Here is a 23,043-nt window from a genome sequence, read left to right on the forward strand (position 1 = left end):
CGTGTTTAGTTGAATGGCTCTAGAGAGACTGTGTACCGATTCGCGTGATGTTTGGACAAAATCTGTAGGTGTACTGTCCAAAAACTTGTTTTGCACAAAGCGGCCTCCTGGTGGCGCTATAACAGGCCGTTCTGGAAATTTTGGGGCAGAGGTTCATTGTTGGCATCCAGGGAGTGTGTTTGCAAAATTTGGCCTTGACCGGGTTAACCACTTCAGCTCCATATACATTTCAGCCATTTGAAAATAGCAGATCTACAAGCTCACAATGCGCCGCGAGAGAGAGAGAGAGAGACAGACAGAAGGTGGTCATGAACGGGACTCGAACACGCGACACGCTGTCAGGCCAGAGCCTGTGGCATGATGCGTCTGGACCGCTAGGCCAGCGGGCGCCCCGACTTATGGTACTTTAAGTACATTTTGATACCAATACATTTGTATGGTGCGTGCGTGCGTGCTTGCGTGCGTGCGTGCGTGCGTGCGTGCGTGCGTGCGTGCGTGCGTGTACAGCATTCATCTATCTACCTACAGTAAAAAAAAAACTCCCCCTCCCTCTCTCTCTCTGTCACCCCTCCCCTCTCTCTCTCTCTCTCTCTCTCTTACCCCTCCCCTCTCTCTCTCTCTCTCTCTCTCTTACCCCTCCCCTCTCTCTCTCTCTCTCTCTCTTACCCCTCCCTCTCTCTCTCTCTCTCTCTGTCACCCCTCCCCTCTCTCTCTCTCTCTCTCTCTCTTACCCCTCCTCTCTCTCTCTCTCTTACCCCTCTCTCTCTCTCTCTCTCTCTCTCTCTTACCCCTCCCCCCTCTCTCTCTCTCTCTCTCTCTCTCTCTCTCTCTTACCCCTCCCCCCTCTCTCTCTCTCTCTCTCTCTCTCTCTCTCTTACCCCTCCTCTCTCTCTCTCTCTCTCTCTGTTACCCCTCCTCTCTCTCTCTCTCTCTCTCTCTCTGTTACCGCTCCTCTCTCTCTCTCTCTCTCTCTTACCCCTCCTCTCTCTCTCTCTCTCTTACCCCTCCCCCCCTCTCTCTCTCTCTCTCTCTCTCTCTCTTACCCCTCCTCTCTCTCTCTCTCTCTCTGTTACCCCTCCCCCCCTCTCTCTCTCTCTCTCTCTCTCTTACCCCTCCTCTCTCTCTCTCTCTCTCTTACCCCTCCTCTCTCTCTCTCTCTCTTACCCCTCCCCCCCTCTCTCTCTCTCTCTCTCTCTCTCTCTTACCCCTCCTCTCTCTCTCTCTCTCTCTGTTACCCCTCCCCCCCTCTCTCTCTCTCTCTCTCTCTCTTACCCCTCCTCTCTCTCTCTCTCTCTCTCTGTTACCCCTCCTCTCTCTCTCTCTTACCCCTCCTCTCTCTCTCTCTCTCTCTCTGTTACCCCTCCTCTCTCTCTCTGTTACCCCTCCTCTCTCTCTCTCTCTCTCTCTCTCTCTCTCTCTCTCTCTCTCTCCATACTGTTAGGCAGACAGACAGACTCTGGATGACACAACAGACACAACAGACCTCCTGAGACACCGGCTGACACTGTAAGGTAGGACAACAAACTATAGATCTAACACATGTATAGCAACATGTGGGCTCATTAAGGACTGAATCCATGTTGGGAAAAGTTCTACAGATTATAGAGCTCTCTTTTTGGAAGTTTTTCCATAAAACTTAGAAGGCATATTAAAGCCCAAAACACACCAATCCAGTTGTATTCCAACCTTCCTCTTTAGGGTCCAGAGGAGGTTGAAAAGTCAAGCCTTGTCTCTTTATTGGAGGATCTCATAAACTGATAGGCACGTGTTGCAAGGGCAGCATAGTTATAGAGAGAGTTAGTTATGAGCTGGCTGGCTGGCTGGCTGGCTGACTGATATCAGGTTAAAGGTTTCACTTCTGTCATTTGTCGTTGCTAAACAAGATGTGCAGCAGCCTTCTTTGTGACTGTGTCCACTTCCTGTTGAGCCATGTTCTCCCTCAGTGACCACATCCTGTTACATCATCTATATATATATATTTATTTTGCAAGGATTCCCTTAACTGCAAACAATACGGTGTTTTCGTCACTCTGAATGCATTGTAAGCATTAGTTTAGCACAAAACCCCACTTCATTGGAGTATTTCCAATGTGTAGTAGCCTACTTTTACTTAAATTCCACTACATTTCAGAGGTAATTATTGTACTTTTAATCCACTACATTTGTTTGAAACCTTTAGTCACTTTAATTTGCAGATTATTATTAGAAAACATACATTAACCACTTCAGCTCCATATACATTTCAGCCATTTGAAAATAGCAGATCTACAAGCTCACAATGCGCCGCGAGAGAGAGAGAGACAATTACAATTTACAATTTAGGCATTTAGCAGACGCTCTTAATCCAGAGCGACTTACATTAAGCAATAACAAAAAGCATGGCATACATCACATGTATAAAAAGTAGTTATCATGAATCATGTGTAAACTAAGAACGTAACAGTGGAGTATCTATGTAAACTATACATACTATACTATATAATATATTATACATGTATACTATAAAGTGCTATGACTACATAAAGTGCAATTCTAGAGCTGTCTACATAACAAGCTATAAGTCTGTTTAAAATACTATCTAAGTCTACATAATGTGCTATCTAAGGGGCTAGGCTAGGGCAAGTGCTACGGGCCATGGTGGAGTCTGAAGAGGTGGGTTTTCAGACTACGGCGGAAGATTGGGAGTGAGGCTGCAGTTCTGACTGCAATGGGAAGTGCATTCCATAGTTTTGGAGCCAGAAGGGAGAAGAGTTTGGGACGTGTGGAGCGTTGTCCCGGCGTTTTTAGTGAAGGTACCTCCAGCTTCCCTGCGTTGGCTGATCTGAGTGAGCGGGAGGGTTTAAGGTGGTCATGAACGGGACTCGAATACGCGACACGCTGTCAGGCCAGAGCCTGTGGCATGATGCGTCTGGACCGCTAGGCCAGCGGGCGCCCCGACTTATGGTACTTTAAGTACATTTTGATACCAATACATTTGTATGGTGCGTGCGTGCGTGCGTGCGTGCGTGCGTGCATGCGTGCATGCGTGCGTGCGTGTACAGCATTCATCTATCTACCTACAGTAAAAAAAAACTCCCCCTCCCTCTCTCTCTCTCTCTCTCTCTCTGTCACCCCTCCCCTCTCTCTCTCTGTCACCCCCCCTCTCTCTCTCTCCCCTCCCCTCTCTCTCTCTGTAACCCCCCCCCCTCTCTCTCTCTCTCCCCTCCCCTCCCCTCTCAATTCAATTCAATTCAATTCAATTCAATTCAATTCAATTCAATTCAATTCAATTCAATTCAATTCAATTCAATTCAATTCAATTCAAAGGAGCTTTATTGGCATGATAAAACGTACGTTTACATTGCCAAAGCAGAAGTGGAACAAGACAATCAAAATAGAACAATGTTTTACGAATACATATTGGATATAAATAAAGGTGTAAACAGCATTTTGGGTATAATACTATATTGTGAAAGATCTCTCTGTTACCCCTCCCCCCTCTCTCTCACTCTCTCACTCTCTCACTCTCTCTCTCTCTCTCTCTCTCTCTGTTACCCCTCCTCTCTCTCTCTGTCACCCCTCCTCTCTCTCTCTCTCTCTCTCTCTCTCTCCATACTGTTAGGCAGACAGACAGACTCTGGATGACACAACAGACCTCCTGAGACACCGGCTGACACTGTAAGGTAGGACAACAAACTATAGATCTAACACATGTATAGATACCTGTTTACACTGTAAGGACAACAAACTATAGATCTAACTGAGGAGGTTGAAAAGTCAAGCCTTGTCTCTTTATTGGAGGATCTCAGAAACTGTTGACTAGCTGTCTAGCTGCAGATAGGCACGTGTTGCAAGGGCAGCATAGTTATAGTGTTATAGTTATAGTATAGTTATAGTGTTATAGTTATAGTATAGTTATAGTATAGTAGGTATAGTATAGTATAGTTATATATTAATATGCCCTCTTTAGGGTCCAGAGGATTTACACATAGTTATAACGAGTTGCAACTCGTTGCTTGTTGTGTGGTTTGGACTTCCACTTTCTAAACGGCCTCACAAGGCCGCATGCACGCACGCACACACGCACGCACGCACGCACGCACGCACGCACGCACGCACGCACGCTGGCTGGCTGGCTGGCTGGCTGGCTGGCTGGCTGGCTGGCTGGCTGGCTGACTGACTGACTGACTGACTGACTGGCTGGCTGGCTGGCTGGCTGGCTGGCTGGCTGGCTGGCTGGCTGGCTGGCTGGCTGGCTGATATCAGGTTAAAGGTTTCACTTCTGTCATTTGTCGTTGCTAAACAAGATGTGCAGCAGCCTTCTTTGTGACTGTGTCCACTTCCTGTTGAGCCATGTTCTCCCTCGGTGACCACATCCTGTTGCGCTGTTCTCTCTACACAGAGCTACCAGTTACATCATCTACAGCCCCCCCCCCCCCCCCCCCCCTCCCCCCCAGTGTGTGCGAGCGTGTGGCCTTGTGAGGCAGATTCTAAAGCGGAAGGCCAAACCACAATTGTTGCCCTTACAAGACGATTCGATACGTATCGATACGCATGGGCTACGATGCGATTCGGGTACGGTACATTTTATATACAGAACGATTCGATTCGATTCGATTCGATTCAGTCCAAATCGATGCGATTTCGATTTTGTGGAATTTCATGGAATTTGATGCCATGCGATGCGATGCGAATCGATACGGTGCGATCTGACACATTTAACCTTTTTTAGACTTTTTATTTGAAGCTAGATCTATAAAGAATAGGGTTGGGACTTCATTAAAAACATCTAATTAATTGGAGGCTTTGTGATTAATTAATCACATTTTAATCGCATATCAATAGGCCTATTTGACCTGAGCAGTGAGCTTTTTCAAATGGATTTGGATATGAGTGAATCAATGAATAGTGATGTGAGTGATGAAAACACTGTATTGTTTGCAGTTAAGGGAATCCTTGCAAAATATATATATATATATATATATATAAAGCCCAAAACACACCAATCCAGTTGTATTCCAACCTTCCTCTTTAGGGTCCAGAGGAGGTTGAAAAGTCAAGCCTTGTCTCTTTATTGGAGGATCTCATAAACTGATAGGCACGTGTTGCAAGGGCAGCATAGTTATAGAGAGAGTTAGTTATGAGCTGGCTGGCTGGCTGGCTGGCTGACTGATATCAGGTTAAAGGTTTCACTTCTGTCATTTGTCGTTGCTAAACAAGATGTGCAGCAGCCTTCTTTGTGACTGTGTCCACTTCCTGTTGAGCCATGTTCTCCCTCAGTGACCACATCCTGTTACATCATCTATATATATATATTTATTTTGCAAGGATTCCCTTAACTGCAAACAATACGGTGTTTTCGTCACTCTGAATGCATTGTAAGCATTAGTTTAGCACAAAACCCCACTTCATTGGAGTATTTCCAATGTGTAGTAGCCTACTTTTACTTAAATTCCACTACATTTCAGAGGTAATTATTGTACTTTTAATCCACTACATTTGTTTGAAACCTTTAGTCACTTTAATTTGCAGATTATTATTAGAAAACATACATTAACCACTTCAGCTCCATATACATTTCAGCCATTTGAAAATAGCAGATCTACAAGCTCACAATGCGCCGCGAGAGAGAGAGAGAGAGACAGACAGAAGGTGGTCATGAACGGGACTCGAACACGCGACACGCTGTCAGGCCAGAGCCTGTGGCATGATGCGTCTGGACCGCTAGGCCAGCGGGCGCCCCGACTTATGGTACTTTAAGTACATTTTGATACCAATACATTTGTATGGTGTGTGCGTGCGTGTACAGCATTCATCTATCTACCTACAGTAACAGAGCCCACCGGTGGTGCTGGGGTGGTGTTGGACCCCCCATGGGGAACAGAAATAACAGAGCCCACCGGTGGTGCTGGGGTGGTGTTGGACCCCCCATGGGGAACAGAAATAACAGAGCCCACCGGTGGTGCTGGGGTGGTGTTGGACCCCCCATGGGGAACAGAAATAACAGAGCCCACCGGTGGTGCTGGGGTGGTGTTGGACCCCCCATGGGGAACAGAAATAACAGAGCCCACCGGTGGTGCTGGGGTGGTGTTGGACCCCCCATGGGGAACAGAAATAACAGAGCCCACCGGTGGTGCTGGGGTGGTGTTGGACCCCCCATGGGGAACAGAAATAACAGAGCCCACCGGTGGTGTTGGGCAGTGTTGGTTAAGTTCACTTTTTTATGAATTATAGTTCAGTTCACAGTTCAACATTTAAAAAGAAAATGAACTAGTTCAGTTCATAGTTCATAATTCAACATTTTGAACTAAAGTTCATGGTTCCAAAAAATGAACTATTTTAGTTATTTTTTGTTCTTTTTTTAATTTGTATTATTGCCACAGCCCATATAGAGGGTGTTGATTGATTGATTGATTGATTGATTGATTTATTAACAGTTTGCAGAATTACAGTACATTTCAAGTACAACTCAATACAACAACTGTTAACTGTGAGTGGACGACACCATAAAGCATTACACTTGTTTACAAGAGGATCCACCTTGTTCAATTCATCAAAACAATTAGAGACGTACGAATATACACAACTATATAGTCAAAACAGGAAATCATCATAGGGGAGGCAAAAAAGGAAAAGAAACATATACAGTGAGGGGAAAAAGGGGTGGGTGGTGGATTCAGATTTTACGGGGGCCAGTTTCGAATTGCAGCCGTCCGTAGGTGCCCTTTGAGGGTGGTATTGAAGGAGTCAAGGGATTTGCATGTCTTAATGACTGTTGGTAGGGCGTTCCACATTTTGGTGGCATAGGAGCGAAATGAATTCAGTCCCTTTGTTTGTGCCGAATCTGGGTTGTACATGGTTTGTTGAGCCCCCTCTGGTGTTGTGGGTGTGGACTTCGTTGACATTAAGGAAGTATTTAGACAGGTACATGGGTATCTTAGTGAAGTATTTAGACAGGTACATGGGTATCTTAGTGAAGTATTTAGACAGGTACATGGGTATCTTAGTGAAGTATTTAGACAGGTACATGGGTATCTTAGTGAAGTATTCAGACAGGTACATGGGTATCTTAGTGAAGTATCTAGACAGGTACATGGGTATCTTGGTGGTGTATCGAATCTTGTGGACCAGACCCATGCATTGCAAGATGCTGTACTCTGTCATCAACCCTAAGCCATTCCAGCCTATCAAAGTGGGCAGGGGTGAGGTGGGTTCGGGGGGTGAGGCCAAGAAGTAGCCTGACCAGTTTGTTTTGGGAAGTCTGGAGCCTAGTTTTAAGGGCCTTTGAGGTTCTGTGGTACCAAGAGGTTCATGCATAGTCAAAGAAGCCTTGTACGAGGGCTCCTGTTAAGGTCTTCAAGGTGTTCTTGTTGACCAGTGAGGAGATCCTGTATAGGAATCTTGTTCTTTGGTTGACTTTTTTGATTACGCTGGTGGCCATTTTATCACTGGAAAGATTAGCCTCCAGGATGGAACCTAGGTAGGTAATTTCATCTTTACGTGTGATAATATTGTCACCCACTCTAATCAAGACGTCATCTGCCTTGCTGAGATTACTATGCGCATGACATCATCATCATACCCGGAAGTTATGCAGGAACGCCTACTGAGTGGCAAAAAACTACTTTCTGGCCTTGACAGTCCCGTACATCCAACAGAGTCCTATTTGATTGCATTAAATGATTTTAAATAACATATAAATTCACTCACTCGATTTGCCACTCGCTTTGCCACTCGATTTGCCACTCGATTTTGCCACTCACTTTGCCATTCACTTTATGCATACTCTCTATAGAACCGCAGACTTTATTCCTATTGGGTATGAAGTTCAAACCTTTAAAACAAAAAACTTTGGGATTAATAATGTGACAAACTTTTACAATATCTCCACTACCATTATCCAAATTAATTCCTTATTATATATATATATATCTTTTTGTTTACATTTTGGAAAACAAATAGCTCTTTTGCAATGTGAAATGCCACCGAATTCTTGACTCTTAATCCTTTTCCTTGTCTTTGACAACTTGTAAAAGCTGCATTATTTTATGGTGAAGGCTCTTAGTTCTCAGTTCAGTTCTCACAGCCTGCATATCTCCGCATGCTGAAAATAGCTGATCTACAAGCTCACAGCGTGTCGCGGACGCAATGCGTTGTGACCTTGTAGATCAGCTATTTTCAGCATGGAACACGTTGTATGACGAAGAATAAATCAGGCATCAGTGCGTTTCTGTGGAGGGAGGGAGATGTGTTGTGTTGCTCTGTGGAGGGAGATGTGTTGTGTTGCTCTGTGGAGGGAGGGAGATGTGTTGTGTTGTTCTGTGGAGGGAGATGTGTTGTGTTGTTCTGTGGAGGGAGATGTGTTGTGTTGTTCTGTGGAGGGAGGGAGATGTGTTGTGTTGTTCTGTGGAGGGAGATGTGTTGTGTTGTTCTGTGGAGGGAGATGTGTTGGGTTGTTCTGTGGAGGGAGGGAGATGTGTTGTTCTGTGGAGGGAGATGTGTTGTGTTGTTCTGTGGAGGGAGATGTGTTGTGTTGCTCTGTGGAGGGAGGGAGATGTGTTGTGTTGCTCTGTGGAGGGAGATGTGTTGTGTTGCTCTGTGGAGGGAGATGTGTTGTGTTGCTCTGTGGAGGGAGATGTGTTGTGTTGCCCTGTGGCGGGAGATGTGTTGTGTTGCTCTGTGGAGGGAGATGTGTTGTGTTGCTCTGTGGAGGGAGATGTGTTGTGTTGTTCTGTGGAGGGAGATGTGTTGTGTTGCTCTGTGGAGGGAGATGTGTTGCTCTGTGGAGGGAGATGTGTTGCTCTGTGGAGGGAGATGTGTTGTGTTGTTCTGTGGAGGGAGATGTGTTGCTCTGTGGAGGGAGATGTGTTGTGTTGTTCTGTGGAGGGAGGGAGATGTGTTGTGTTGTTCTGTGGAGGGAGATGTGTTGTGTTGTTCTGTGGAGGGAGGGAGATGTGTTGTGTTGTTCTGTGGAGGGAGATGTGTTGTGTTGTTCTGTGGAGGGAGATGTGTTGTGTTGTTCTGTGGAGGGAGATGTGTTGTGTTGTTCTGTGGAGGGAGATGTGTTGTGTTGTTCTGTGGAGGGAGGGAGATGTGTTGTGTTGTTCTGTGGAGGGAGATGTGTTGTGTTGCTCTGTGGAGGGAGATGTGTTGTGTTGTTCTGTGGAGGGAGGGAGATGTGTTGTGTTGTTCTGTGGAGGGAGGGAGATGTGTTGTGTTGTTCTGTGGAGGGAGATGTGTTGTGTTGTTCTGTGGAGGGAGATGTGTTGTGTTGTTCTGTGGAGGGAGATGTGTTGTGTTGCTCTGTGGAGGGAGATGTGTTGTGTTGTTCTGTGGAGGGAGATGTGTTGTGTTGTTCTGTGGAGGGAGGGAGATGTGTTGTGTTGCTCTGTGGAGGGAGATGTGTTGTGTTGCTCTGTGGAGGGAGATGTGTTGTGTTGCTCTGTGGAGGGAGATGTGTTGTGTTGCTCTGTGGAGGGAGGGAAATGTGTTGTGTTGCTCTGTGGAGGGAGATGTGTTGTGTTGCTCTGTGGAGGGAGGGAGATGTGTTGTGTTGTTCTGTGGAGGGAGATGTGTTGTGTTGCTCTGTGGAGGGAGATGTGTTGTGTTGTTCTGTGGAGGGAGATGTGTTGTGTTGCTCTGTGGAGGGAGGGAGATGTGTTGTGTTGTTCTGTGGAGGGAGATGTGTTGTGTTGCTCTGTGGAGGGAGATGTGTTGTGTTGTTCTGTGGAGGGAGATGTTTTGTGTTGCTCTGTGGAGGGAGGGAGATGTGTTGTGTTGTTCTGTGGAGGGAGATGTGTTGTGTTGTTCTGTGGAGGGAGATGTGTTGTGTTGCTCTGTGGAGGGAGATGTGTTGTGTTGTTCTGTGGAGGGAGATGTGTTGTGTTGCTCTGTGGAGGGAGATGTGTTGTGTTGCTCTGTGGAGGGAGATGTGTTGTGTTGCTCTGTGGAGGGAGGGAGATGTGTTGTGTTGTTCTGTGGAGGGAGATGTGTTGTGTTGCTCTGTGGAGGGAGATGTGTTGTGTTGCTCTGTGGAGGGAGGGAGATGTGTTGTGTTGTTCTGTGGAGGGAGATGTGTTGTGTTGCTCTGTGGAGGGAGATGTGTTGTGTTGTTCTGTGGAGGGAGATGTTTTGTGTTGCTCTGTGGAGGGAGGGAGATGTGTTGTGTTGTTCTGTGGAGGGAGATGTGTTGTGTTGCTCTGTGGAGGGAGATGTGTTGTGTTGCTCTGTGGAGGGAGATGTGTTGTGTTGTTCTGTGGAGGGAGATGTGTTGTGTTGTTCTGTGGAGGGAGATGTGTTGTGTTGCTCTGTGGAGGGAGATGTGTTGTGTTGCTCTGTGGAGGGAGATGTGTTGTGTTGCTCTGTGGAGGGAGATGTGTTGTGTTGTTCTGTGGAGGGAGATGTGTTGTGTTGTTCTGTGGAGGGAGATGTGTTGTGTTGCTCTGTGGAGGGAGATGTGTTGTGTTGCTCTGTGGAGGGAGGGAGATGTGTTGTGTTGCTCTGTGGAGGGAGATGTGTTGTGTTGCTCTGTGGAGGGAGATGTGTTGTGTTGTTCTGTGATATCCTCGCGTGAGGGACATGAGGAACATCGTGTACGGCGGTCCGCGGTGAGAAGTGAGAAGCGCGAGGACGCGCTTCAAAGACTGGGGGGTGATTGTAGCCCCCAGCCAAGACCCAGCCCGCAACAGCCCTGCCAATCGGGCTCAGCCCTATTGGCACGACAGGTCTGGCGAGTGGGAGGCCCGGGTTCAATCCCCGCTTTCCGCGCAATGCTACATATGGACAGTTGGACACATACCTCCTCCACGCAAAAATAACAAGCTATTGGAAGCTATTTTTGGTGGAACATTGTGTCGGGACATGTCCTGACTGTATGTGTCTGCTCACTCTTTGATTGATTGATTTAAATATTTATTAACAGTTTGCAGAATGGATTAATTTCACAATAAAAGCACAACAGGGACGACACACTGATAAAGCATTACGCTGGTTTACAACACGGTCCACCATCTTAAATTCATCAGAATGTGTCCACACATGGACAAATGCGTATGTGGTACCACAGCTTGTGTTCAGTCTCTTCTCATCCAGAGTGAAGTCATCCATGAAGCTGACTTGTGGACATCATGTGTTTGCAGGAATCCACCATGGGGTCTCTTAGGAATCGTATCTTGACGGCTCTGAATGATCTGCGTCGTGAGGAGTTGGAGCGCTTCAAGTGGCAGCTGGGCGAGCCTGAAAATGTTGCCGGTTGCGATGCGCTGACGAAGAGAGCGCTGGAGGATGCTGACACCAACGAGAAGGTCGTCAACCTGATCGCAGAAAACTTTCCCGGTAAAGAATGTGAAATCATGACCACCATCCTGTCGAAGGTCAGCAGGAGAGACCTCGCGAAGATGTTTGGAAACACTCCACCAGGTAAGGAGAGAGGTTAGGTCATGTTTACAACCTAAAGGACCACTTCACCACTTTTCAACCTACCTTCATATAGCCTACATTTTGTTCATGATAAAATAGCAAAAACCATCTACTCGGTCTGTGTCTCATAGGAGGGCTGTGGGCGGTTGGTGGTCCAGTGATCCCTGCGAGCACAATCAGACAGGACTACTTAAAATGTGAGTACATGGTGGTTAGTGTGAGTGTGCATGCGCGCATATGTCAGGGTCTTTAATAGTTTCTTTAATTTCTTTAGATTTTCTTATAAATATTTTCATGGAAAAAATGTGAATCGTGATCTCAATTCTTGTGGAGGAAAATCAAGATTCATATTTGAGCAAGAATCATGCAGCACTACTTCCGCACGCGCACACGTGCACGCACACACACACACACACACACACACACACACACACACACACACACACACACACACACACACACACACACACACACACACACACAGAGGCAGTGCTATATAGTGAGTGAGTGAGTGTTGCAGCAAAGCAGTGAAAGCACCACAGCTCACACATGCTGCAATGCATTGTGAGCTTGTAGATCTGCTATTCTCACTATTTCTGAAAATGTTTGAATGTGAAGTATTTATATTCTAGTCTAGTGGGAGGAGGGGGTTGGGGTTTTCTTATTGGAAAAGATGTGCTGAAAATGATGAGCTATGATAAAAAGTTGCCAAATGTCCCACCTACCTCAAAACCCCCTTTTTGGTATATGGCTCTGGAGAAATTGTGTAATAATTCACTAAATAAAATGACATAAATAGACATGGTCTAGTCTGACATGTGTCATGGAGTATCCTGACACATAGGGGTAAGTAGAAGAATAGGACCATTCTGTTTTCATATATAACTTATATCATCCCCCAGGCAAAGTCCATCATTTATTCAAACAAGGCATCTTCCTGAGAAACTGAGAAACAAATACTACTCTGAATATAACAAAAATAAAAATGTCCAAATCCATGACAAATTCAAAAAACGAAATATAGTAAAGAGATTAATCACAAACGCCAAAAAAGACTTAATTAATGATAATATTGAATCAAACAAACAACATCCAAAATTATGGGAGGCTCTAAACAAACTTGGTTGCAGCAACAAACTTCAAACGAAATCGTCAAATTTCTGTATCATTTCAAGCGGTTCCCTTATCACTGACAAATTGCTGGTAGCAAACTGTTTCAATAATTTCTTCACCAATATTGCCACACAGTTAGTAAATAAACTCCCCCCGCATTCTGGCCTGTACGGTTCTGATCACATTAAAGCACATTACGCAAAACTAGGAGCTATAAACGACTCATTCTCATTCAAACCAGTAACAAATGAAGAGGTGCTAAAAAAACTAATCGCCCTTCAGCCAAACAAGGCCACCGGTCATGACAATTTACCAACCAGATTCCTCAGAGACGCTGCTGTCTCTATAGCTCCTATAATAACCCACATTTCAAACCTATCCATCAGTCAAAGCCACGTTCCCCAGGAACTTAAAATGGCGCGAGTAATCCCCCTGTTCAAAAAGGGAAGTAAATTAGACACGGGAAACTACCGCCCTGTCTCTATCTTGTGTTCAATGTCAAAAGTCATAGAGAGAATAATTTATGAACAAATTAGCAGCTACTTAAGCGAACGCAATCTGCTGTTCGAATTCCAATCTGGTTTCAGAACATCACACTCCACTGACACATGCCTATATTTGAACGACTTCATCAAACATGAGGTAGACGCGGGTAAATACTGTGGGATGGTCATGCTGGACCTTCAAAAGGCATTCAATACTGTCAATCATTCAATCCTACTGGACAAGCTGAAGGCGACTGGCTTTGATAGTACTTCTTTATGTTGGATGAGGTCCTACCTTGAAGGTAGAGAACAAATGGAACCATGTCCTCCCCCCTCCCAGTAAACTGTGGTGTTCCCCAAGGAAGCATATTAGGGCCATTACTCTTCCTACTATACATAAACGACATGAGCGCTGCATGTAACTGTAAGCTGTTCTTGTTTGCCGACGACTCAGCACTCCTGATATCGGGAAAAAACAAAGCGCAGGTTGTGGAAGCCCTAAGTATAGAACTCACCAAAATCCGAACCTGGCTCACCGACAACAAACTCTCATTGCACCTCGGTAAAACGGAATCCATCCTTTTTGGGTCCAACCATTCCCTGAGTAGGACAAATGTAAATGATTTTAAGGTCCGAGTCGATGACATAATAATCTCCAGCAAAGAAGAGGTCACATATCTAGGATGTATCCTTGACAATAAACTGACAGGGGATAGCATGGCAACAAGGGCGATCAAAAGAGTAAACCCGAGGACAAGATTCTTGGGCAGAATCTCCTCCTTTATTAACAAAAAGGCCCTCAGGACCTTAGCTGGAGCCCTCATACTGCCCATTTTTGACTATGCTTGTACGTCCTGGTTCTCTAACATCTCAATGGCACAGAAAACCAAGCTTCAAACTTCCCAAAACAAACTAATCCGACTTCTTATTCACCTAGGGCCCATGACCCACCTATATGCGGAGCATTTTGACAGCATAGGCTGGCTCAGGGTGGAAGACAGAGTCAAGCAGTTGAAGATGAGCCTGACATTCAAAATTGTAAATGCAACTTTACCCTCCATGCCCTCAGTACCCACTTACTTGACTAATTACTTTAAAAAAGTGAGCAATACCCACAGCCATAATACTAGAGGGAGCGTGAACAACGATCTGGTGCCACCCATTTATAAAACAAATATGGGCAAATTCACCTTTCAAAGCACTGCTACCCAGGTGTGGAATGCCCTCCCCCCATCTCTCAAAACAAACACATCTCTGGTTTCCTTCAAGACAGGCCTAAAAATTAGCAGGTCAAAGGGAGAGGAGGTGTTCGCCACAGCCTCTTTATACTAATAATCCCCTTCCGATTAACTTCGGCCCCAACCTATGCATACTGTATATTTCATGTTTAGAGGAAATTGATATGCTGTTATATCAACTGTTGTTACTGTGTTAAATTATTATTCATGTCATGTTTGAGTGGATGGGACCCGAATGGAAACAAGGCCGCAAGGTCTTTCTTCGGTGAAATCCTTTTTCGGACAAAAAAATGCCTGACTGTACATTGTGCTGTTTGCATTTATATGTTGCCTAATAAAATATTCAATCAATCAATCAATCAAAAATTCCATAGTTACACCAGATTACAACATCCGTTCCATACAGTTACATCATGTTGAGGCCTTTGTCCCAGGCAGAGCGCCTGGTGGTCACCAGTTTCTCTCTCAGTGCGTGCGTGCGTGCGTGCGTGCGTGCGTGCGTGCGTGTCAAAGACCCCCAACTGTGACAGCCACTGTAGTACTAATAAAATGCATATCTAAAAAATTACAAAGTGTGAGACAGTGTGTCTATCTGAGCCCCCTGTCATAAAGATGGCTCTGGTCAACCAGGATAGCCCCAGGTGGTCTATTTTGAAAGCATCCCTGCACAGTAAAACAATAGCCTAGGTGTTTTAACAGCTGCTGTAAGCCAAGGCCTGTGGTCGCAGACCCTAAAGATTATATCAGATCAAAGATCACTTTGGCAAACTGGCTCTCTCCAAAAATTATCAAGTCAAAGAGTAAACCTACAATTTGGAATGACTGTCTCTCAGCCAGAGATTGGCTTCCTGCTTGTGGTACAATTGATATGCAAATAGACCTTCAAATAGACCATGTTAAATGAAGTCAGAGGAGAAATACAGAGTTAAAGTTATATGTACAATTATATGACTAACCATGTAGTTATTAATATGCTATATGATTCATAATACACCACATCCCCCAACATAGAAATAGGATCCTATAGAACCTATCCTCAGTCTAACAGTAGATTATATAAACATAGAAAAGCGGACCAAGATAGAAGAAGAACAATGCGCAATTAGAACAACATGCACAAATGAGAAGGACTAGCTGAGTTGTCGGTGCCGGGATTTGAACTCACAACCTTGTGGACCGAAGGCGGGAGCTATACTGACTGAGCTACACAGAGACAATCAGTGACTACATTGTAAACTGTAAAACCATTCAGTGATTTGGTAACAAGAAGGTGTGTCCTCATTTTGGGCATGTCTTTCCATTACTACAGTGTGTTTTCACGCACAGTTAAAGTGTGTGTGTGTGTGTGTGTGTGTGTGTGTGTGTGTGTGTGTGTGTGTGTGTGTGTGCGTGTGCGTGCGTGGCATGCGTGTGGCATGCGTGGCTGCATGCGTGTGTGTGTGTTAGGCAGACAATCGTTCATAACCATGGATTTGGATTGAAGATCATCTCTTTCGTTTTTGTGGTGTTTAACATAAGGTGGCTATTATCATACCAGTTTTTAAAGTTATTGATCTCACTGATATAGCCCACAGGGCGTTCAACAATATGTACAAATAAGACTGACAAGCTGAGTTGTCAGTAGCTGGATTTGAACACACAACCTTGTGGTCCAAAGGCAAGAGCTCGACTGACTAAGCTACACGGAGACAATCAGTTAATCCATTGTTAACAGGAAAATCATTCAGTGTTAGTTCAGCATAAGTACTCAAACTTTTAGAAATTAGCAGATCTACATGCTCATAACATGTCCCGGTACAGTACAGTACAGTACAGTACAGTACAGTACAGTACAGTACAGTACAGTACAGTACAGTACAGTACAGTACGGTACAGTACGGTACAGTACGGTACAGTACAGTATGGTGCAGTACAGTACGGTGCAGTACGGTATGGTACAGTACAGTACAGCACAGTATGGTATGGTACAGTACAGTACCATATGGTACAGTACGGTACAGCACAGTATGGTACAGTACAGTACGGTATTACACATTGCACTTATTACACTATTACACTATTACACTACTATTACACTATTACACTTATTACACCTATTACACTACTATTACACTATTACACTATTACACTAAATACACTTATTACACTATTACAAAATTTGACTCAATACACTTTCAATATTACACTATTACACTACTAATACACTATTACACTATTACACTTATTACACTATTACACTTATTACAATATTACACTACTATTACACTTATGACACTATTACACTACTATTACACTATTTCAGTTACTAGTATCTCTATTATTGTGATGCCATGTCCTAGTGCCTGATGGGTCAAATGTAATCTACTTCAATATTTCTATAGTTGAGTCATCACAAATCTTCCAGCACACAATGCATACACTGAGTTGTCTTTACCCGGATTTGAACACACAACCTTTGGTCCAACGGCGAGAGCTCTACCAACTGAGCTATGCAGACACAGTCAGTTGACTCATTCTAAACAGTAACATCATTCAGTATTCATATAGGTATTAGGTGCAGAAGAACAGCAATTTTCATTGGTTCATAAAAACTTCATTTTTTCACTTAGAAAAAATGTGCTACGATTATTTGTCCGTATAGGTCCAAAGTTCACGTGTAGAAGTTTTTGTGCATTTTGAGCAAAGATTCTGGGAGGAGTTACATTTGAACTGTTTTTCATATAATTCAAAATGGCGGGTGATCTAAAGGTCAGAGGTCAAAAGTCAGAACACGAAAGTTGTTCGGCATGAGGAGACACATATGTGTATCAAAGTGTCATTGCCAACGGTCAAACGGTTCATGAGATATGCACGTTCAAAGTTTGCAAGTTTTGCATCAATTGAGTGCTATAGCGCCACCATTTGGCCAATCATGATGGGCTTCGCATAGTCACCGTTTTGGCATGGTCCTCTATCATGTTGACAAGTTTTGCGAAAACCGACTGCACGGTTCAGTCAGAACAGCTATTTTTGGCGGAAGGAGAAGGAGAAGAAGTACTGATCATATAATTCAAAATGGCGGGTGATCTAAAGGTCAGAGGTCAAAAGTCAGAACACGAAAGTTGTTCAGCATGAGGAGACGCATATGGGTATCAAAATGTCATTGCCAACGGTCAAACGGTTCATGAGATATGCACGTTCAAAGTTAGCATTTTCAATTGAGCGCTATAGCGCCACCATTTGGCCAATCGTCTTGGGCTTCTATTTGGCATGGCCCTCTACCAGATTACCGCGTTTCGCGAAAACCGTCAGAACAGCTATTTTTGGCGGAAGAAGAAGGAGAAGAAGAAGAAGGAGAAGAAAAATAAACACAAAATCAGAATCATAAGCAGAATAAACAATCAATAGAACACGATCAGGAGAAATCAGAATTAAAAGCTAGTCTATAAAAATGAGTTTTAAGTAGAGATTTAAAATGTGGAATTGACTCAGCGAGCCTGATTTCCAGGGGCAGAGCGTTCCATAGGGTGGGGGCCCTAAAGGAAAAGGCCATGCGACCGGTCGAGTTCAGGGGCCCCTTTGGTAGGGCTAGGAGTGCTTTGTTAGAGGATCTCAGACTGCGGGCTGGTATGTATGGGGGCAGTAGGTCTGATATATAAGGTGGCGCAAGACCTAGGCTGGCTTTGAATGTGATGAGTAAAAGTTTGAAGTTGATTCGAAATTCAACTGGCAGCCAGTGCAGAGAAGCTAAAATGGGTGTGATGTGATCAAACTTTCTTGAACCGGTTAAGAGACGGGCAGCGGCATTTTGTACTAGTTGGAGACTGTGGGTAGATTGTTTTGAGAGGCAGGTGTAGAGAGAGTTACAGTAGTCTAGGCGGGAGAAGATGAAGGCATGAATTACTTTAGTCAGGTCGGAGGTGGTGAGGAATGGTTTGATTTTAGAAATATTTCTGAGGTGGTAGAATGAAGATTGGACGATCTTCTTTATGTGTAGTTGGAGGTTGAGGTCTGGGTCAAAGATGACACCTAAGTTTCTGACAGTGGGTTTGAGATTCGGTTGTAGTGGGCCGAGGTTATTTTCGATGTGGGCTCTGGCAAGGGGGGGGCAAACACTAGGACTTCTGATTTGTTATCGTTGAGCTGAAGGAAGTTATTGAACATCCAGTTTTTTATGTCGGTTAAGCAGTTGTGGAGGGTGGCTACACTATCTTTATTGTCCGGGGTTATTGATAGGTAAAGTTGTGTGTCGTCAGCGTAACAGTGGAATTGGATGTTATAACTGCGGATTATTTCACCTAGGGGGAGCATGTAGAGGGAGAATAGTATAGGGCCGAGGATCGAGCCCTGGGGGACCCCACAATGTAGGGGGGCTTGTGATGATGACACATTGCCGATGGTGACCGAAAAGTGTCTGTCGGTTAGGTAGGAGGTGAACCATTTGAGAGCCACACCGGAGATTCCCACGACTGTCTCCAGGTGGTTGAGGAGGACAGCATGGTCGATGGTGTCGAAGGCAGCCGTTAAGTCCAACAGGACGAGGATGTAGCAGCTACCGGATCCAGTAGACAGGAGGAGGTCGTTCGATACTTTCAGGAGGGCTGTTTCGGTACTATGCTTCGGTACTATAGAACCTATCCTCAGTCTAACAGTAGAATATATGTACGATGAAACTATGGGTTTACTATATAGAGTACTATAGAGTAAACCCATAGTACTCTATAGAGTAAACCCATAGTACTCTATAGAGTAAACCCATAGTACTCTATAGAGTAAACCCATAGTACTATATACCCATAGTACTCTATAGAGTAAACCCATAGTACTCTATAGAGTACTATATACCCATAGTACTCTATAGAGTAAACCCATAGTACTCTATAGAGTACTATATACCCATAGTACTCTATAGAGTAAACCCATAGTACTCTATAGAGTAAACCCATAGTACTCTATAGAGTAAACCCATAGTACTATATAGGGTAACAAGACAACTCACCCCTAAAGCCACTTTTGGTGAGTTGTCCAGACAACTCACCCCTAAACGTGAAGACATCTCACCCCTGCTTTTTTAGGGGTGAGATGTCTTCACTTTCCGGGGTGAGATGTCTTCACTTTTGGCCACTTTCGGGGTGAGATGTCTTCACGTTTAGGGGTGAGTTGTCAGGACAACTCACCAAAAGTCTGACTGAATATGTAGCCTTTGAGCTATACTTTACTGAATATTTCACAAGAATATAACACAAGAGTCAAATGTACGGTCAAATGTAATGTAGTTTATTTAAATATAGAAACATTGTAAACAAAGTTCAAACAGAAGTTTGTACAAAAAATATAAAAAAAAGGTAAACATCAAAAGTTTAGAAAAACATCAGTTTGTACAAAAAAATATAGAAAAAAGTTAAGTATAGAAAAAATGTAAACTAAAAAATATAGTAAAAAGTTGTCATATCTACAAAAAGAAAGAAAAAAGTTGTGCTGTGTGCAGTGTGCAGTGTGCTGTCCCATTTTGGTCAAAAGTTGTGCAGTGCAGTGTGCTCATCTCCACACTGGGGCATTCACTTCAGAAGCGAGAGTTAGCATGTCCATGATGGTCAGATCGTTCCTTTCCAAGTCCTTCCACAACTGGGCCAGATTGCCCTGTGTAGCCTTGGTCTGCTTTCGCTGGTAGCGGCGTAGCTTGTTCTCTGACACCATACGCAGCTGGAAGTCGATCAAGGTAGCTTCCTTGTGCAGCAAATCAATGAGCAAATAAATCGGCAAATGCATAATAAACCTTACAAATACAAACATTATTGTTTGTATGTAGGCTACCCAGTAGCCTACCCATATGATTAGATGAATGTGCAACATTGTTTCCATCTTCCAAGCATATTCCTGCCAAAATGGAGATCTTAAATTGTTGAAAATGTCTTTAAACAAAAGATCACCATGAATTCAAGGCTTGTGTGTGTGTGACTGAATATGTAGCCATTGAGCTATACTTTACTGAATATTTCACAAGAATATAACACAAGAGTTAAATGTACGGTCAAATGTAATGTAGTTTATTTAAATATAGAAACTACAGGCTACAGATGTAAATATATTTATGACACAGTACAATGTCGAATTCGCCTTTAAGTATGTCAAGGTCAAATGCATAATAAACCTTACAAGGAGATCTTAAATTGTTGAAAATGTCTTTAAACAAAAGATCACCATGAATTCAAGGCTTGTGTGTGTGTGTGTGTGTGTGTGTGTGTGTGTGTGTGTGTGTGTGTGTGTGTGTGTGTGTGTGTGTGTGTGTGTGTGTGTGTGTGTGTGTGTGTGTGTGTGCAAACTTCTGAAGAAATGTGAACTGAACCCCTCTCAATTTGGTTACTCCAGATGGCTGTCACTTTTCTCACATGCTAATGTAACTAGCAGTAGCAAGATCATTGTCCGAAAGTTCGCTTCGTTTGGCAGGTGTGAAGGCTCATTCGAATCCTAATGCGCAGCAAAGAACCGCATTCTACTCCTCCCAAAAACGGGGGTTTCACTTCGCTTCCAAGCGCACTTGATTTCGATTCGGTGCAGGTGGGAATGCAATCCGTAGCAAATAAAGGAAATGAAGCAAACTATCATGTGGCGGATAAGGAGCTAAACACAGTTGGAGACGGAGAAGGGATATTCATTTTACGCAGTGCAAAGATGTCCCGTTATCATGTGACGTGGTCAAATAAGGAGACCGAATTAAGCCCTCATCGAAATATGAGGACGAGCACATTAATCTATTGCTTAAGGAAACACATAAAAAACACTGCAGTGTACAGAATATTCTGTCTGTCTGTCGTGCGTGTCTGTCTGTCACTGTGTGGGGATCCGAGTGGAGACTTTCTTCATCTTGTTTAAATATAAATACTTCAAAATTAAAACACATGTTTAGCTCAGCATGATCTATAAACTGTATAGCTAACATGGAATATGCATAATAATTGTGATCGGATCATCAATGGGACTCTGGGAGTAGGCTATCTATACTATTGTAAACTTCGGATCATTTTGCGCTCCCGTCTCCGCTGTGCCTCGTTCATGTGCCCAAAAAAAAGAACAGTGGCGCGCACACACACACACACACACACACACAGTAAGTCTCCGACGACACACTGCATCCGTTACTCTCACTTTACGTGAAAAGTCTATTTTTTAACTCTTTGAGATATTCATGGATTTCTATATAGTTTTTAGACTTCTCTATGGCAGAATGGCGTTTTTGAATGATTTATTGAAAATTCTCTGTTGTGAATGTGTGACAACGAAAGACCTTCAGAGAAAGCTTGACTTGTCTGCTTCCAGGAAAAAAATGAACTGAGTTGATAAAATGTTTAGTTCTTGTGTTGGAAGCCATTTAAAAGAGCCTGCATTTACACTGTTTTCTGTTTCTAGGACAACAAAAAAAGTTATGACCAGTTGAAGTTTTATTTTCTAAAGAACTTTTTTTCTGCTGGGCGTACACACCCATGCCATATCTCATTTTAAAGGGTGAGTTGTCTAGTTCAATTAAAATAAAATAAAAAGTTTCTCACATGTACCACTGTAGATATTTTGCCATCTATAAATAGCATGGTCAGTCATGATCAATCTGACCTATCCAGCTAAAAGTCCCCCTAGCTCTGAAATGGAACATCATATAAACTCAATTCTTTTTTGGGGTAAAATTAGACATTCTAACGCACATTTTGATATATACCATGTTTACATAGTCTTACCAGTACCGTGTCTATTCATGCATGTATCTCAAAAACCTGTTGTGAAAAAACAGTTTGGATAAAAAACACATCCAAGGACATTGTTTTGATATGACTTTGTGCCCATGATATGTATCAAAATATAGACTTGAATGTATACTGTATTATAACAAAAAAAATGGGTTCTTACCATCTACCGTTACAGAGTAAATCACAGTTGAAACTCGCTTAGTCAAACCATAAACCTCAGAATAGTGAACAAAATAGCCATGACAGGTCTAACTCATTGTAAAAGCTTGTCTTTTATTTTTTATGACTACTAACATAATACAATTATAATAAATAATACAGAAAATAAATAGGCCTACATACAAAACAGTTGTCCCCAAACTCCCCAGTGTCCCCAAACCACTGCATTCCAGTTGTTCTTGACGGTGTGTGTGTGTGTGTAGGCTAAATTTAAAAAAAACAACTGAAATGAATGAATGCATCCGGTTCAGTGTCGGAGAACTCCATCGCAGTCTTGACTCTTCGTCTTCATCATCCTCCTCCTCCTCCTCCTCATCTGATGCCAGTTCTAAATATATAAAAATAAACATTTAGCTGTAGTCAGCCCGGCCAATAGCCAGTTGGGGGGGGGGGGGGGGGACGTAGGCTATCTGACATCATCGTCATCACACGGAGACACACTAAACAATGTACAGTCATGACTGTATACAATATACAATGAATGCAATTATCATGCAAGCTCAGACGTCAATGAAACGTCATACAGATCTTATATAATACGCTACTGTTAGCTTCACTCCCCGTCCCCCCTCCGATCCTTGTAGCAAGGATCGAAGTAGCCCCATATGTGCCCTCTCCCTACGCTCATTCTGTAGCTCCCTACGCTCATTCTGTAGCTCCGAGATGAGCTACAGAATGAGCGTAGGGAGAGGGCACATATGGGGCTAGGATCGAAGCAACCACGCGTTGCTTCAGTAAACGATGCATGTTTGTTCTCCGTCTTTGTAGACAGTAAATAAAAGGAGCGAACATTACTCTAAAGATCAGATCGCCTATAAGGCACGCTACAATAGAAAATACTTGTACTGCCATGCGTGCATGCCTGCTACGATA

This window comes from Electrona antarctica (assembly GCF_951216825.1).
Source record: "Electrona antarctica genome assembly, chromosome: 13".
NCBI classification, from domain to species: domain Eukaryota; kingdom Metazoa; phylum Chordata; class Actinopteri; order Myctophiformes; family Myctophidae; genus Electrona; species Electrona antarctica.